We start from the raw sequence: 17,023 nt of genomic DNA, 5'->3' as shown, positions 1-17,023 counted from the left end.
TGGATGGATGACACTGGTTTAAAGGTCCTTTCTTGGTTGTTTTCATTGGCTCTTAAGAACATAAGGACATAAGAAATTGCCATGCTGCGTCAGACCAAGGGTCCATCAAGCCCAGCATCCTCTTTCTAACAGAGGCCAAACCAGGCAAGAAGAACCTGGCAATTACCCAAACACTAAGAAGATCCCATGCTACTAATGCAATTTAGCAGTGGCTATTCCCTAAGTAACTTGATTAATAGCAGTTAATGGACTTATCCTCCAAGAACTTATCCAAACCTTTTTTGAACCCAGCTACATTAACCTCACTAACCACATCCTCTGGCAACAAATTCCAGAGCTTAATTGTCCTATTAGGGAGGAGGAAGAGATGGACCTTGATTCCCCAGCAGAGGAAGCCGCTGACTCCAGCATGGAAACAGATTGAGTGACACTGCTGAAGGGGAGGGGGAAATTATGTATGTTTTGGGATATTTTTTACTGTATTTTGCTGCACCATGTTATTGTGTTAAAGGAACAGGAAGGCCGCAACCTGCTGCACAACTGAGGGGAGTTGGAGTGGGTTTTGCAACTCCCAGGCAGGGCGGTTTGCTGGCTGGAGAAGCCAGACAGTGTTTGTCCCTGTGCAGTGGGGTGTCTGTTTGAACCCTTGGGGAGTTTTTGTGGCCCACCTGTGGTCGTCAGTGGGAACTATAGCAAAGGAAAAGACTGATACATTGTGACTACAAACTGTTTTTGTGTTTATTTGCTGGGAGCTTGGCTGGACTGGCTGCCAGGCAGTTCCCGAGAACAAGTGCAGGCTCTGTAGAGGCTTGGAGGCTCTGGTCTGGAAAAGAGTGGAGGGAGAGATTTGGGGACAGTGCTACACTGGACTACCCTCCTGTGAGGTAGTCCAGGCTTTTATTCTTCTAAATCTGTAAAAAAAAAAAAAAATTCTCACATACAAACGGACCGATTCAGTAAAGTCCACGGGAGAGCAGGCGCACGCCCGGTCTCCCTGCGTGCGCGATTCTGTATTCTTAACAAATGACACCTTCTGTTGCCACATAATGCTAAAGTTAAATACACACAGAATATTCTGTACTCAATAGGTTTTCTTATGCTCTATCCTGCATTTTGCAGAATATAAGAAAAATTCTTAACACAAGCTAGATGGTCCCCAACATAAACAAATCAGTCCTTCACACTAAAAGATCAAGGGAAAAAGAGACACAAAGGCTCATATAAACTTTCACCTTCCATTCTCAGTTTTTACATAGACCCGTATTACAACCCCATTGTCCGCTAACATTTTAAACGGTTGATTCTCTTATCCCGGGATATCAAGGAAGTCTTTTACCTCACTAACGAGTCGATACAGTAAAGTCCATGGGAGAGCGGGAGAATGCCCGCTCTCTAGTGCGCACGATTAACTATTCAAATTAGGCCCGGCGGTATAACAGGCAAAAGGAGGTGCAAGGGACACTAGCGCATCCCTAGCGCCTCTTTTTGGGCCAGAGCTGCGGCTGTCAGCGGGTTTGACAGCCGAGGCTCAATTTTGCTGGTGTCGGTTCTCGAGCCCGCTGACAGCCACGAGTTCGGAAACCAGACACCGGCAAAATCGAGCGTACGGTTTTCGACCTGTGAGCCGCGGGCCAACTTCAAATTTTATTTATTTATTTATTTTTACTTTTGGTAACTTTTCGGACCTCCGACTTAATATCGCCAGCCAGCCAGCAGACTGCCCTGCACAGAAAAGCCTTTGGGTAGGCGCTAATTTCTGAAAGCAAAATGTGCGGCTTGGCTGCACATTTTGTTTTCTGAATCAAGCGGGAATACCTAATATGGCCATTAACATGCATTTGCATGGTGGGGGCGCTATTAGGTTCGGGAGGTTGGAAGCGTGTTTTCGGCCCCTTATTGAATAAGGGGAATGCTAGCTCGTCGAAAACGCATGTCCAATAGAGGGTTGGAGCGCACTGTACTGTATCGGCCCGATACTTCACTAGTTTTTTCCCATGTCTTTTTGTCTTTCTTTCTAAATAAAGACATCTTGCCAATTAAGCCAAATGTTTCAACCAAGAATTAATGGCCAAAAGACAGTATACACACAATAGAAAAGAATACTATATTAACTAAATAATTGTATATACAGATATAAGATAGATGTACATATGTAACACTGAAATCTGACGTCAGCTATCACATCACCAGAACACCGAGCACTTTAATGTACAAACAGTCCTTACCACATCTCGTCAAACATCAGGCTGGGAAGCCCCGTATTTCAGACAAAAACAGGAGCCTCAGTGTTCAGGAAACGTCCTGGGCAACGTGTCCGTTCCACAGGTGAGACTTCTGGTTCAACAGAAAAAAATCACTTCCCAAGTTTGCTCGTCATCCTTGTTCCTGATGTTGAGAACAGACAGAAGAGTAAGACATGATCCAAACAACAGGATACTGGCCAGGTACCCATATCACATGATCTTTTTTTATAATTTTTTTCTTTATTAACTTTTTCATTAAAACCACAATGTAATAATACTTTGTAATAGACATTTTGAGTGTATACTACAGAAAAACATACAATCACATGATCTTAAATACTTGTTATTCATGTGAACCCTTAGGCTGAGATGAGATTGGTGCAACCTTCGGAGAAGAACCCCAAAGGTCCTCACCATCAGCAGGCATCGCTGGTCGAAAGCAAGGCATGAGATGATCTGAGATCTGGGCAGACGGTAAGCAAGAGAGATGATGAACAGTCCAAGTCAGGGCAGGCAGTGAACAGCAAGACGAGAAGCAAACCATGGTCTGGACAGGCAGCAAGCAAGATAGATCTAAAAACAATCCAATTCAGGGCAGGCGGAAAACAGTAAGAAGAGAGGCAAGGGCAAACCCGGACACATCAGAAGACAATCCAGGAGCAAGCTTCAGGACAGAGTCCAAGGAACCTGTTGCTGAGGCATCTAAAGAAGGATTTCCCCGCCGCTGACCATTTAAAGACACAACTGCTGCATGCGTGTGCGCCTAAGCAGGTGATCACATAGTGTCCCTTCGCAACACGGTAGCATTCTAGGAGGTCGGCCATGTCTTCTGGGAAGTAACATTGGCTCTGCAGGATGGTGAGGGCAGCCAGCTGAGGGACGTGAATGCAGCTGGCCGAGCGTAACAATACTTGATGTAAAAATTCAAACCCATCGATTGAATTGGTAGAAATGGAAACACTCTTATTGATAATAAATCCTTAAAGGAAAACTCCCACTTCATTCTATTATTAAAGCCCACAGGGCTAAGAGAACCCAGTTCAAATTTCCCACTTTTGTTCTCCTCCATATTAGAAAGTGACCTGTTGCAGTACCAAAGGCCTTAAATCACTAATTGAAAGACCCTGATTTGTCCAATGAAATGTAAGCGGTGCATCTATACAATTGCACCAAATCGAGCTTTAGTGCTCAGCGATCCTTATTCTAACAGCATACATTGTTTTAACTACACATATACAATTACAAGAACATAAAATAATGTATACTACCTGAGAAGTAGCACAAGTAGTATGTGACTGCAATGTATATTTTTTTTCAGTATTTGCATTTTCAGAAGGCGTTTAACAGTCCCTCATGAGCTTCTAAAAAAACTAAAATTCATGGGATAGGAGGCGATGTCCTTTCATGGGTTACATACTGGTTAAAAGACAGGAAACAGAGATTAGGATAAATAGGCACATTTTCTCAGTGGTAAGCAGTGGAGTGCCTCAGGGATCTGTACTTCGACCAGTGCTTTTCAATATATTACATATGATCTGGAAAGGAATATGACAAGTAAAATAATCAAGATTGCAAATGATGCAAAATTATTCAGAGTAGTTAAGTCACAAGCGGATTGTGATAAATTGCAGGAGGACCTTGCGATATTGGAAAATTGTGCATCCAAATGGAAGATGAAATTTAATGTGGAAACGTGCAAAGTGATGCATATAGGGAAAAATAACTCTTGCAGTAGTTACATGATGTTAGGTTCCATTTTAGGAGTTACCATCGAGGAAAAAGATCTTGGCATCATAGTGGATAATACATTGAAATTGTCGGCTCAGTGGGCCGCGACAGTCAAAAAATCAAAAAGAATTTTAGGAATTATTAGGAAGGGAATGCTGAATAAAATGGAGAATGTCATAATACATCTCTATCACTCCATGTTGAGACTGTACCTTGAGTACTGTGTACTAATCTGATCCCTGCATCTCAGAAAAGATATAGTTGCATTGGAGAAGGTACAGAAAAGGGCAACCAAAATGATAAAGGGGATGGAAAGGCTCCCCTGTGAGGAAATACTAAAGAGGTTAGGGCTTGAAAAAAAGACAACTGAAGGTGGATATGATAGAGGTCTATAATATCATGAGATATTACTTGGCACGCGCACAAGCTACACGGCACGCGCACATGTACACCCGATTTTATAACATGCGTACGCAGGCGCACCCGTTATAAAATTCAGGGTCGGCCCATGCAAGGGGGTGCACAATTGTACACCTTGCATGCGCCAAGCTTGCTGCGAGTCATGCTGCCTTCCCCCATTCCCTCCCAGGCCGCTCCGAAATTGGAGCAGCCTTGGAGGGAACTTTCCTACCTCCCTACCCAGCTTTTTTTCCCTTTCCCTACCTCCCCCGCCCTTTGCCCCCTACCTTTGATTACTTATTTTGTTTGTTTTAAAACTTACTTCAGCCCTGGGGCTGAAGGAAGTTGTGCACTGGCCAACTGATGGCACGCGATCCCAGGTCCAGTGGCCGTTCGGAGGCCTCTGGCCCCGCCCCAAACCTGGCTCCCCTTTTGTAAAGCCCCGGGACTTACACGTGTTATGGGGCTTTATGCCCGCTGCCGGGCCTTTTTAAAATCCGGCTCATAATGTATTGTGGTATGTTTACTTGTTAGGGGATACTGGATGCTCAAGGAGGCTCGCCGCAGATAACATCAAGAGGAACAATACCACCCAAAAGAATAGGCAAGGATTGTTCCAACCCCTCCCAGGGAAGTCCAGGCACTGGAGCCCAAGCCACTGGCTCCGCAGGGAGAGTGTCTGGGCCCATAGCAGCACCTGGCATGCAGGCAGGTATTGTGGAGGAGATATAGGGAGTAGGGGTGTGCATTCGTTTTGAACATAAATGTAAAACGCTACTTTTTTTTTTTTTTAATTTAAAAAAGTGATGAGACATAAACGATTGGATTTCCAACTTATTCAACATAGCTATGTTGAATAAGTTGGAAATTGCGATTGTTGATCCAAAATAAAAATTTAAACCCCTCACCTTCCTTAATCCTCCCCCAAAGACTTACCACAATTCCCTGGTGATCCAGCGAGGAGTGAGGACGCCATTTCTGAAATCCTTGTGCGAGGAGCACATGATGTCGGCGCCACGTCGGAGTGACGCGGCGTCACGTGATTCCCCGCGGGTTCGCGCCGCAACGCTCGTTCGGCCCAAAAGGAAATTTTGGCCAGCTTAGGGGGGTCAGGAGGCCCCCCCAAGCTGGCCAAAAGTTCCTTTTGGACCGAACGAGGATCCCAGAAGCGACCCCGCGGGGAATCACGTGACGCCGCGTCACTCCAACGTGACGCCGACGTCATGTGCTCCTTGCAAAGTTGGTCAGAAATGGCGTCCTGACCCCGCTGGACCACCAGGGAGTTGTGGTAAGTCTTGGGGGGGGGGGATTAAGGAGGGTGAGGGGTTTAAATTTTTATTTGCACATATGGACATATACTCAACTCATTGAATTCTGTTTATGTCCATATTGACCGCAAATGGGACCCCCTTTGAACATATGGACATATGAACTTAAACTTTTGCTCTGCACATCCCTAATAGGGAGTGCTAGGGATGTGCAGAAGGAAAAAATGTTTTGGTTCATATTTTCATTTCGTGGGGACCCCAATTTGTTTTATTAGTTTCATAGAAAAAAACCCCAATTTGTTTTATTAGTTTCATTCGTTTTTTGTTTGCCATTAAAGTTAATGGGGGAAGTATTTGCAGCTGATTTTTGGCTGCAGAATTGGGGTTTTCTTATCAGTTCGGATGAAACTTCAGGGGATCAATCATCAGAATGGGAAAAAGCTCCCAGGTACTTAGACTAGGGCTAAGTGGCACCAGTGGCATGAATAGCCTAAGGCACTACAAATGGGCAAAGGGGTACCAGGATTGTCAAAAGTGCTTTAACAGTGGTGCAAAGCAGCATCAAGAGAGTCAAGAACACACCACAGCTTCAAAAGAGAGCAACAATAACAGTTGCATGTACCCTCAAAGGCAGCACAAGAGGCAAAGTGGCAAGACAAATGGCATCAACATCATACAGCACAATGAAGGGGGAACACAGCAGGTAGGAAGGGTGTCAGAAAAAACCACAAGGCGCCGATAAAGGGACAAACAGCAAAGAAAGACTAGCATCAACACACTGAGGAACCATGATAGTGGAAAGAAAAAACAAGGAGTAGAGTGAGTCATCTGATGAATGGCAGCAAGGCAGAGTAGCAGGGGCATCAGTCACACTCTGTACCTGCACTGACTGCGCATCCTCCTCCTCATCATCATCAGTGTCATGTCTCCCCCTCCATCACTGAAGTGGAGGCTATGACAGAACTTTCTAATCCTCCTAAACCTTCTTCAGCTATGAAGTTTTCCATTTCTGATTAAGGGAATCCTATACAAGATGATTCTTCATCAGAATCAGATTCAAACAGTGCCTGTGCTGCATCGTCAGCACTAACTTGAGTCTGCTGTTACACTGCTGCTTTTGGGTCTCACTCTTATCTTCACCTCCAAAACAAAAGGGTCAGAAATAGGTGGTGGTGGTGCATCATCTTTAAATTTCATTTTTTTTTTCTGGATGGAACTGCCTGCCCCTCCAGAGATTTTAAATTGGAACAGCTCCTTTTTTAACTTTAATGGGGGACTGGCACTGCCTTTTGAAGTGCCTCCTCTCCCAGTGCCTCCTCTGCTAGTCCCAATTACTCGACCACGTCTACCATTCCCTGACATCATGGATTTATATCACTGCATACTAGGGATTTCAATTAAAAGAATTATTTCTTTATTGGAAAACAACACACATACAGATACACAGTACAGTGTTTTACTGTACACTACAACTGAGATTGCTCTGTGTGAAACTCCAGAGAAACCACTGGAAGCCTGAGCAAGCCCAGGTCCTACAGTGATGCTTCTTGTTGTTTGAAAATACCAACTGCCAGACAGCCACTGCAACTCTCACACTATCTGCTCTGTGTGAAACTACAGATAAAACACTGGAAGCCTGAGCAAGCCCAGGTCCTACAGTGATGCTGCTTGTTGTTTGAAAATACAAACTCCCAGACAACCACTGCAACTCTCACACTATCTTCCTCCCACACCACCAAAACCCTGCCCCTACCCCAGGGGATAAGATCAGTAGCAAAATGCCACTGCTGGCAGCTTGTCTTAGTGGGAGAGACAAAGAGACAGTCTGAGTTCAATTAGAAACAAGTACAGTAAAAAAAAATCCTGGCTGGCACAGCAGCAAAGAAGAACAAATATCTTTTTCAGCAATGGAAAATTAATTGTAGCAAACTAGCAAACTAGCAAGCAATTGAATAAAGATTTGAGACACTCGGAGAGAGCTCAAAGAGCTACATCCTTCTCAGACAGAGGCCAAGATGAAAGTGCACTGCGTGATTGCTATGCTTGTTTAAGGTAGAAATACTGCAGGAACATCATCACAGAGCACTAAGAGCAGCGATTGATTTTATTAGAAAAATTCTTTGCTCTGATACATTGGCATTCTGGTCTCCATGCCAACCTGTCTGACCCATTCTATGACAGGGCGCTGAGGTCACTTATGACTCACAGGAAAGGGCTGGTTGTTGCTTTGGATACTCCCACGTGGTCTTCTCATATTTCAAAAGGCTGCTAAGAAAGCACTGCAAACCAAAGAATGAAACTATTATGATATGTTTCATTTGTGCGGGATCGCCATGCGTTTCGTGTAGCCACAAATCAAATGAACAGGGATCTATTCATTGCAGATTACACATTCTTTGAAAACGATTGCACATCCCTAGGGAGTGCATCTTTCCTCCACAAGTCTAATTGTTGGACATGCACTAGTATTATATGATTAGCAGGTATCGCCTCAGCTCTCAGGCTATCCTGGAATTATATGAAGAAATCTGAGGGGGATCTGGATCCGGTCACAGAAAGATCCCACACTACGCCATTCCTTACCAAACTATTGGACTCTGCATTTCATGGCAAGTGGCTCCTTCCAAATGACAGTAGGGGTCTTCGGGGTAAGGTCCCAAACCACTTTTTCCTGCTACCTGGACCAGGTCACAACAGCTATATCTGATCGCATGAATTGCTACATAGCATTTCCTCAGGACAGGCAGGACTTCATGGAATTTATGAGAGACTTATACCATCGCAAACTTTTCCAATGTTCTGGGAGCTATCAACTGCACTCACATAACCATCATCCAACACCATGACAGGGAGGAGATCTTTCGCAACAGAATGCTCTTCCACTCCATCATGCGCTATTGGTCTGTGACGCTGGAATACCCATCCTCAACATGGTAGCCAGGTATCTAAATCTTCTCTGGTTTAGACTATTGTAATGCACTTCATCTAGGTCTATCTGATTCATCAATTCACCCACTACAATTAGTTCAAAATAGTGCAGCTCGCTTATTATCCGGTACCTCCATTCGCAATCACATTACACCTATCTTACAATCTCTACACTGGTTACCCATAAAATACAGGATAAAATACAAAGTACTCTCAATCATTCACAGCTTAATTTATCTCTTCCTCCACCTGGCTTTGCACCTTACTCCGCATTTACAAACCCACCCGACTTTTAAGATCACTTACTAAAAATCTCTTAGACATTCCATCACCACGACAGGCTAGATTAGATATTACCAGGAAAGAGCTTTTTCAGTAGCGGGACCATCTCTCTGGAACTCTTTACCCAACCCTCTCCGTTTAATATCAAATCCTTATCATTTCAAAAAAGCTTTAAAAACATTATTTTTTCAACAAGCATTTAATACTCCATCTAAGCATTTCCCCGATCAAAAATGAAGTTCTCATCTCCTTAAATTTCACCCGTCAGACACATATTACCTCAACTTTCCACCCAATCATCCTATCTGCTTTCTTCTTAGGATATTTTAATCCGTTAATTTGCCACCCCCCCCCACCTTCATCCCTTTTACCTTCCCTATTCTGATTACCCATGGCATGTTACCATTATTATTATTTTTTAGTTAATAATTTCTTTTTTAGCTAGCAGTTATCTAGCTACTTAGCTAAATTTATGTATTTTATGTTTATTTTAGTTATATTTTATTTTCACTTTATTTAACTTGTTGTAAACCGTTTTGACAAAATTTTATTTTAAAAAGCGGTATATAAATACTTTTAAATAAATAAATAAATAAATAAATAAATAAATATCCAGGAGCCGCGCATAATTCCTTATACCGGAAATCGGGCCGAAGTATAAGCCGTTAGTCAAGCCGTGAAGTTACACCTGCCAGAGGCAGTGTAACTTGAGCGCACCGGCTGACTAACGGCGTTCAATCCCCAGGCCAGAGGCCTTCTTACAGCCTCTGGCCATGCCCCACCCCTTTTTTCAAGCCCCAGGATTTACACGCGCACCACTAGGGCTTTTGAAAATAGGCCCGGCGCGGTTAACCCCCCTACGTGCATAAATTCTCCTTGATTTATGTGCGTAGGTATTTGAAAATCTGCCCCATAGTGTCCCAGAAAAGGTGGCATGCACTTAGTGTAGGGAAATAGGCTTTTAAGGGTCATTCTAAGCTAGAGGCTAAGTTCAAGTGTCTTATAGCATGCTGTGGTTTGGCATCCAGATATCAAAATGACTGTGGTGTGATTGATACCCACATTCTGTCTTTGCCGCAGGAGATTCTGGCTACGGTTGCAGGACGTGGCTTCTCACGTCCATTGCTATTCCCAACATTCCAGCGAAGTCTAGGAACAATGAGGCCTTATGTTTTACCCGCTGTTGCATAGAATGGACCTTCGGAGTTCTCAAAAGTAGATTTTGCTGTTTGGACAAAGTGGGTGGAGATTTAATGTATGCCCCACCCAAAGTAGGAGATATAATGCTGCTGTGCTGTGTATTCACTAATCTCGCTCTATGCAATGATATACGAATGGAGATACTTCCAGATCTAATCCAGGATCTCCCATGTGCACCTGCACAAACTGAGGACACCACACTGAGTGGTAGCCAGGTTCAGCAAATCTTGGACATGGTTCAAATATCTAAAGAGGGGAAAATATTCGATCCCAATTAAATTATAAAGAACAACGCTGGATTATTAATTTAGCTTCAGAATTTACATCTGGTATGAAAAAAAGGTTGGATGGATGACACTGGTTTAAAGATCCTTTCTTGGTTGTTTTCATTGGCTCATAAGAACATAAGGACATAAGAAATTGCCATGCTGGGTCAGACCAAGGGTCCATCAAGCCCAGCATCCTGTTTCTAAATGAGGCCAAACCAGGACACAAGAACCTGGCAATTAACCAAACACTAAGAAGATCCCATGCTACTAATGTAATTAATAGCAGTGGCTATTCCCTAAGTAACTTGATTAATAGCAGTTAATGGACTTATCCTCCAAGAACTTATCCAAACCTTTTTTGAACCCAGCTACACTAACTGCACTAACCACATCCTCTGGCAACAAATTCCAGAGCTTAATTGTCCGTTGAGTGAAAAATAATTTTCTCCTATTAGTCTTAAATGTGCTACTTGCAAACTTGATAGAATGCAGAGTACTGCGGCCCGGGCACTTCCCAGCACAGACCCACTCAATAACAATGTTCAGTCTATTTAAAATGTCCAAATGAACAGACTCACTCAAGAACAATGTTCAGTCTGTTTAAAATGCCCAAATTAACGGACTCACTCAATAACAATGTTCAGTCTGTTAAGAATGCCCACTGCCCACTGTGTCACTGCCTGCCTTCCAGTGCACTCATGTGTGTGCAGTGCACACAGAAGTAGCTTGCTTGTAAGCAGAAAAGAGGCTGAGTACTCCGGCCCGGGCACTTCCCAGCACAGACCCACTCAATAACAATGTTCAGTCTGTTTAAAATGCCCAGATGAACAGACTCACTCAAGAACAATGTTCAGTCTGTTTAAAATGCCCAAATGAACAGACTCACTCAATAACAATGTTGTTCAGTCTGTTTAAAAATACCAAAATGAACAGACCCACTCAAGAACAATGTTCAGTCTGTTGAAAATACCCAGATGAACAGAATCACTCAAGAACAATGTTCAGTCTGTTTAAAATGCCCAAATGAACAGACTCACTCAATAACAATGTTGTTCAGTCTGTTTAAAAATACCAAAATGAACAGACCCACTCAAGAACAATGTTCAGTCTGTTTAAAATGCCCAAATGAACAGACTCACTCACGAACAATGTTCAGTCTTTTTAAAATGCCCAAATGAACAAACTCACTCAAGAACAATGTTCAGTCAAGAATGCCCACTACCCACTGTGTCACTGCCTGCCTGGCAGTGCACTCATGTGTGTGCAGTGCACACAGAACTAGCTTGCTTGTAAGCGCAAAAGAGGCTGAGTACTCCGGCCCGGGCACTTCCCAGCACAGACCCACTCAAGAACAATGTTCAGTCTGTTAAGAATGTCAACTGCCAGTCACTGCCTGCCTGCCAGTGCACTCATGTGTGTGCAGTGCACACAGAAGTAGATTGCTTGTAAGCAGAAAAGAGGCTGAGTACTCTGGCCCAGGCACTTCCCAGCACAGACCCAATCAAGAACAATGTTCAGTCTGTTTAAAAATACCAAAACGAACAGACCCACTCAAGAACAATGTTCAGTCTGTTTAAAATGCCCAAATGAACAGACTCACTCAAGAACAATGTTCAGTCTGTTTAAAATGCCCAAATGAACAGACTCACTCAATAACAATGTTCAGTCTGTTAAGAATGCCCACTGCCCACTGTGTCACTGCCTGCCTGCCAGTGCACTCATGTTTGTGCATTGCACATAGATGTAGCTTGCTTGTAAGCAGAAAAGAGGCTGAGTACTCTGGCCCGGGCACTTCCCAGCACAAGAACAATGTTCAGTCTGTTTAAAAATACCAAAAAGAACAGACTCAATCAATAACAATGTTCAGTCTGTTTAAAATACCTAAATGAACAGACCCACTCAAGAACAATGTTCAGTCTGTTTAAAATGCCCAGATGAACAGACTCACTCAAGAACAATGTTCAGTCTGTTTAAAATGCCCAAATGAACAGACTCTCTCAATAACAATGTTTAGTCTGTTAAGAATGCCCACTGCCCACTGTGTCACTGCCTGCCTGCCAGTGCACTCATGTGTGTGCAGTGCTCACAGAAGTAGCTTGCTTGTAAGCAGAAAAGAGGCTGAGTACTCTGGCCCAGGCACTTCCCAGCACAGACACACTCAAGAACAATGTTCAGTCTGTTTAAAATGCCAAAATGAACAGACTCCCTCAATAACAATGTTCAGTCTGTTTAAAATATCAAAATGAACAGACTCACTCAATAACAATGTTCAGTCTGTTAAGAATGCTCACTGCCCACTGTCTCACTGCCTGCCTGCCAGTGCACTCATGTGTGTGCAGTGCACACAGAAGTAGCTTGCTTGTAAGCAGAAAAGAGGCTGAGTACTCCAGCCCGGGCACTTGCCAGCACAAGAACAATGTTCAGTCTGTTTAAAATACCAAAATGAACAGAGTCACTCAATAACAATGTTGTTCAGTCTGTTTAAAAATACCAAAATGAATAGACCCACTCAAGAACAATGTTCAGTCTGTTTAAAATGCCCAGATGAACAGACTCACTCAAGAACAATGTTCAGTCTGTTTAAAATGCCCAAATGAACAGACTCACTCAATAACAATGTTGTTCAGTCTGTTTAAAAATACCAAAATGAACAGACCCTCTCAAGAACAATGTTCAGTCTGTTTAAAATGCCCAAATGAACAGACTCACTCAAGAACAATGTTCAGTCTGTTTAAAATGCCCACATGAACAGACTCACTCAATAACAATGTTCAGTCTGTTAAGAATGCCCACTGCCCACTGTGTTACTGCCTGCCTGCCAGTGCACTCATGTGTGTGCAGTGCACACAGAAGTAGCTTGCTTGTAAGCAGAAAAGAGGCTGAGTTCTCCGGCCTGGGCACTTCCTAGCACAGACCCACTCAAGAACAATGTTCAGTCTGTTTAAAAATACCAAAATGAACAGACTCACTCAATTACAATGTTCAGTCTGTTCAAAAAATGCCAAAATGAACAGACTCACTCAAGAACAATGTTCACTCTGTTTAAAATGCCCAAATGAACAGACTCACTCAATAACAATGTTCGGTCTGTTAAGAATGCCCACTGCCCATTGTGTCACTGCCTGCCTGCCAGTGCACTCATGTGTGTGCAGTGCACACAGAAGTAGCTTGCTTGTAAGCAGAAAGAGGCTGAGTACTCCGTCCCGGGCACTTCCCAGCACAGACCCACTCAAGAACAATGTTCAATCTGTAAAGAATGCCCACTGCCCACTGTGTCACTGCCTGCCTGCCAGTGCACTCATGTGTGTGCAGTGCACACAGATGTAGCTTGCTTGTAAGCAGAAAAGAGGCTGAGTACTCCGGCCCGGGCACTTCCCAGCACAAGAACAATGTTCAGTCTGTTTAAAAATACCAAAAAGAACAGACTCAATCAATAACAATGTTCAGTCTGTTTAAAATGCCAAAATGAACAGACTCACTCAATAACAATGTTCAGTCTGTTTAAAATACCAAAATGAACAGACCCACTCAAGAACAATGTTCAGTCTGTTTAAAATGCCCAGATGAACAGACTCACTCAATAACAATGTTCAGTCTGTTAAGAATGCCCACTGCCCACTGTCTCACTGCCTGCCTGCCAGTGCACACATGTGTGTGCAGTGCACACAGAAGTAGCTTGCTTGTTAGCAGAAAAGAGGCTGAGTACTCCGGCCCGGGCACTTCCCAGCACAGACCCACTCAAGAACAATGTTCAGTCTGTTTAAAAATACCAAAGTGAACAGTCTCACTCAATAACAATGTTCAGTCTGTTTAAAAATACCAAAATGAACAGACTCACTCAATAACAATGTTCACTCTGTTTAAAATGCCCAAATGAACAGACTCACTCAATAACAATGTTCAGTCTGTTAAGAATGCCCACTGCCCATTGTGTCACTGCCTGCCTGCCAGTGCACTCATGTGTGTGCAGTGCACACAGAAGTAGCTTGCTTGTAAGCAGAAAGAGGCTGAGTACTCCGGCCTGGGCACTTCCCAGCACAGACCCACTCAATAACAATGTTCAGTCTGTTAAGAATGCCCACTGCCCACTGTCTCACTGCCTGCCTGCCAGTGCACACATGTGTGTGCAGTGCACACAGAAGTAGCTTGCTTGTAAGCAGAAAAGAGGCTGAGTACTCCGGCCCGGGCACTTCCCAGCACAGACCCACTCAAGAACAATGTTCAGTCTGTTTAAAAATACCAAAGTGAACAGTCTCACTCAATAACAATGTTCAGTCTGTTTAAAAATACCAAAATGAACAGACTCACTCAATAACAATGTTCAGTCTGTTTAAAATTCCCAAATGAACAGACTCACTCAGTAACAATGTTGTTAAGTCTGTTTAAAAATACCAAAATGAACAGACCCACTCAAGAACAATGTTCAGTCTGTTTAAAATGCCCAAATGAACATACCCACTCAAGAACTATGTTCAGTCTGTTAAAAATGCCCACTGCACTGACAGACTAAGTAATTGGAATTTAATAAAGCAGGAATTTTTGTCACTCCAGAAACATGGATGACATTGAAAATATTAATATCTCTCTCCAAGCCAGCCCAACACCCTCAATGGTAAATAGTGGTCAGTGCTAGCTGACTAGACCACTAGACTGCTTGAAAGAAACAGGAATAGGAATACTAGTGACTGTAGCTGACCCCTGCCACTAATGCAAGACCAGGAATATTTTTCTTTCTTTTGCTAGCCTAACACAGAATCTGTTCTGTGTTGTCTATCAAATCTGGTTCTGGTTCTGCTTCTGGTTCTGCTTCTGATTCTATTTATGCCTGCCTGCCTGCCTCAGCCTGCCTGCCACCCTGCCCACCTCCCCACAGAATCGCTGGAAATGTGTGTGACTCCTCGTGCTGCTGCTTATATACTGCTGGCTCGTCAGTAAAATCCTCAGAGAGCTCTGAATGACAGCGCGATTCGCTGCATTCAGTGCTTCTCTGAAAACATGAACGCAGATTCGCTGCGTTCCGTTATCCATGCCGACCTGTCCGACCCTTTCCTGTGAGTCACTGCGACTCACAAGAAAGGGTCGGACAGGTCGGCATGGTTACCGCAGGGGCGCCGCCATTTTGTGGTAATCCGGGCTTCCGAGCTCGCAGCTAATGGCGGCGAGAAAAGCGTGCGCCTCGCGGTTCAACATATTCAACAGAGCTATATTGAATAAGTTGGAAGTTGCGATGCGTTGCGCATCATCACTTTTTTTAAGTTTGAAAAAAAATAAGTTGCGGATTGCAAATGCGTTCAAAACGAATGCACACCCCTATTGATTTGTTGAATGGGAAGTAGAATTGTCTGCATATAAAAAGAAGTTGATTCCTAGCTTTGTTAACAGTGTACATAGTGGCAGCATGTATATGTTGAATAGAGCAGCTGAGAGTGCTTTACTCTGGGGGACTCCTGTGTCAATTGGGAAGGTGTCAGATATGTGATTGCCTAGTTTGACTTGAAATGACCTCTCTGTCTGAAAGGAAGAGAACCATTTGAAAACATTTCTGTCTATTCCTATTTTTTGCAACTGATGGCATAGGAGAGAAAGGTCTACGGTGTCGAAGGCTGCTGTTAGATCAATTGGTATTAGGATATAGGATTCATCGTTGTCGAACCCATGTAGTATAAGGTCATTTAGGGAAATAAGTGTTGCGGTCTCCGCCACTTCCTCCTTCCTCCTTCCTCCTTCCTCCTTCCCCGGGCCCTGCCGGACTTACCTCCACGGCTGGAGGCGTTCCGCGCTGCCGGGGCTCCCAGTGGCGGCCATCATGGCTGCCCTGCCTACTTTGGGGTCTCGCGCACGTGCGCGAGGACGCTCACTTTGGGTGCGCAGCCCCGGAAGTCAAGACCCGCCTTTGCTGATGACGTCACGCCTCGGGGCCGTCTTAACCGGCGTCCGGACGTCCTCTCACCGCCTTGTAACGAGGTTCACTACAGTCCTGTAGTTCTGAGTTGCGCTTCATCGTGCTGTGTTCCTGCCTGCCTTGACTTTGGTTCGTTCCTGACTACGCTCTGCCTGCTGCCTGCCTTGACCCGGTTCGTCCCTGACTACGCTCTGCCTGCTGCCTGCTGCTTGCCACGGATCTTGGCTTGTCTCCGGTCCCGCTTCAGGCTTCAGCCTGCCTCAAGGTCCAGCTTGCTACAGACTCCATTCCAGCCTGTAGTCTACTCCAGTCCGGGCTTGCTACAGACTCTGCTTCAGCTTTCTCCAGTTCCAGCTTGCTTCAGTCCTGCTTCAGCTCATCCCCATCCCCAGCTAGCTACAGTCTCCGCACCGCCCGCTTCCTGTCATCAGCCAGCCTCCGGCCTGTACAGCCGGTTCCTCTCCTACCTAGTATCCCAGGACTTCCTTACGCTGCAGACCCCGTTTCAGGTTCCAGCTTGCTCCAGTTCCTGCTTGCCGCTGACTTGCTTCAGGCCTAGGCCTGCCACAGTTCCCGCTTGCCGCAGAGACTCTGTCACCTTTGGACTGCCTTGTTCTCTAGCCCGGCCTAGAGCCTTTCCACTCACTGGACTCTCTTCTTGACTGTCCAAGTCCCAAGGTACCAGAACCCTACGGGCTCCTCCTGGGGGGTTCCTGGTTCCCGGGTGAACACCTCGAGCCTCGGGCTCCGCCGCCCGGCCTACCCCGTCACTCTGGGTAGGTCGGCCTACGGGTCCACTACCTC

The 17,023-nt window shown here is 44.6% G+C and overlaps 1 long non-coding RNA gene across 1 annotated transcript in view; it reads right to left on the bottom strand.

Annotated features, from left to right (window-relative positions):
* LOC115088841 overlaps positions 1–17,023 on the bottom strand; it is a 66,601-nt gene that overhangs the window by 39,783 nt on the left and 9,795 nt on the right. Inside the window, exon 2 of the long non-coding RNA XR_003855926.1 lies at positions 2,226–2,385. This is a non-coding gene — a long non-coding RNA (uncharacterized LOC115088841). The remainder of the gene's footprint in view (positions 1–2,225; positions 2,386–17,023) is intronic.

This window comes from Rhinatrema bivittatum, chromosome 3, assembly GCF_901001135.1.
Source record: "Rhinatrema bivittatum chromosome 3, aRhiBiv1.1, whole genome shotgun sequence".
NCBI lineage: Eukaryota > Metazoa > Chordata > Amphibia > Gymnophiona > Rhinatrematidae > Rhinatrema > Rhinatrema bivittatum.
Note: the sequence above shows the minus strand (reverse complement) of the source record. Positions and strands in the feature narration are given on the sequence as shown.